This window comes from Teleopsis dalmanni, chromosome 2 (assembly GCF_002237135.1).
Source record: "Teleopsis dalmanni isolate 2A chromosome 2, ASM223713v2, whole genome shotgun sequence".
NCBI lineage: Eukaryota > Metazoa > Arthropoda > Insecta > Diptera > Diopsidae > Teleopsis > Teleopsis dalmanni.
The window spans coordinates 238,219,062-238,221,210 of record NC_051847.1 but is presented as its reverse complement, the minus strand read 5'-3'; positions in this window follow the sequence as shown (position 1 = coordinate 238,221,210).

Sequence of the window (2,149 nt, the reverse complement as noted above, 5' to 3'; positions counted from 1 at the left end):
GGGATTTTTCGTTTCTCAAATAAAATACATATTTTAACAAAAAAATATTACAAATCAATTTTGTTAATTTTAATGTTTTTGCCTAACTATATAAAAACTGAATATTTAGAGTACTTATCAGATTATTTTTTCTTAAGCTACTAGAAAAGTTAATAGCTAATAAACAAAATGGAAAATAAAAAAATTATTTATGTGAAAATTTTCCTCATTTTCCAAATGAAATAATATTTATTTTTTTATTTTCTTGTAGTAATGAAACCTTTCTCAACTTTTCCTAAATCCTTGAAAAAAATAATACTTGGCAGTTGCTAAATTAAATCAAAATTATATAAAAAAATATAAATTTACGAATTTTTTATTTTCATTTTTAATTCATCTTGCAGAAGATTGAATGGATACACGCTAAATTGTTAAATAAATAAAAAAAAAATACAAAAAAAAAACAAAAATTATAAAAAATATTTACTCAACAAAAAATTACAAAAAAAAATTATATATATATAAAATAAATTACAATACAAAAAATCCAAAAACAAAATTTTGTGTGGTAAGTTTTTAATTGTTGGTTCTACAAAATTATTAAATTATTATTAATATTTTACAAACAGAAAAGTTATTTATGTATTTAATTAAAAAATACATTTATATAAAAATATATTTATATTTTTGTAATTATTTTTAAAGTTTTTACTTTGAATTATTAGAGCGTTAAATTAAATGTTTGTTATTTATATATTGTTTCAGTGTGTTTGTGTGTTTAATTATATAAATACATATATCAACTATATTACAATATGAAAATTTGGCGTAAATTTTGTTGCATTTTTGTTGTAGATTTTTTTATATGTGTTTTTTAATGAACATTTAAATGTTAAAATTCATATTAAAATATCATTAAAACCATCCCATTAAAAAATTGAAATTGAATTTTATATATTTTCATATATATTTATATCTAATTTCGTATATGTGTTTGTCTTAGTTTAACGCTGAATACATATTTATTGAATTTTTTTTTTAAATTAAACAATATATTCCAATTTTAATACCATTATAAATAATTAATTAAATTGAATACACTGCAATTAATAAGTGTTAAGTACTGAAAATTAAAGCCCCAATATATCAAATTATAACATTAAAATAATTTATATAAAAAAGTGCTAGAATTCATCAACCCAAAATCTAGTAGAACTACTCAGTTTGTTTTTTTGTAAAATTAAAATTTTTACTGCCTTTCTCTGTAGATCACATAGACTTTTCAGCATTTATATCTTTTCATATTCAGATCAAAAGTCTTCCAAAGATAACAAAAAAAAAAATAAAACAAAATTGGCGTTTGTAATAGCTCTTAGTTGCCCATTACATACGTGAGTTGTCCTAGGGTGCGTTAAATAGTCTCCTCCAGCCAAGACTTCGAACCGAAATTTTTTCATTAAAGTTTACGGTTTGGTTCAATTCACAATTCTGAGTGAATACTTTTTATGTATTTCTATTACTAATAATTTTTTTTGTAATTATTATTGTAATGATTAAAAGAAACTTTTAATTTTTTTTAGAAGGATTATATAAATAAAAACTATATTTAAACTTTTAGCTTATAGGAAACCATGCTAGAAGATTACATCTCCCTTTCAATCATAACTGCCGCAAATGTTCGATTAAGCAATAAAATCTGTGCACTTGACAAATTTGTCAAGTTCTTTAATAAAATTTTTGATTTTTATAAAGCAGAAAGTACCTAATGCTTCTCACCACACTATGGTGTAAAGAGTTTTGTATATAAAACTGTTCGTAACTGTTCGTAAAAAAGAGCATATATTTTAAATTGTCGAAAGCATTTTTCATGCAATTTTATAAAGTGCACAGAATAGGTCCGTAAATCTAAATTGAATCCAGTTTTATCAATTCAAAAGGCCATTAGATTCATGTCACATATGTTATCTGTATGTTTGCTATAAAACTGGTTAGTTTGTTTCAGACTACAGCAAATAATTAATTTTGAATTTCACACTACCATTGGCTTGCAAAATACATTCGGTGAATTATGAAGTTATAATAATAGCATGGTTGACACATGAACACTTCAAAAGATAAACAATGTATGGTCCACGAACCATAACATAGTAAATGACCATGACCGTAAACC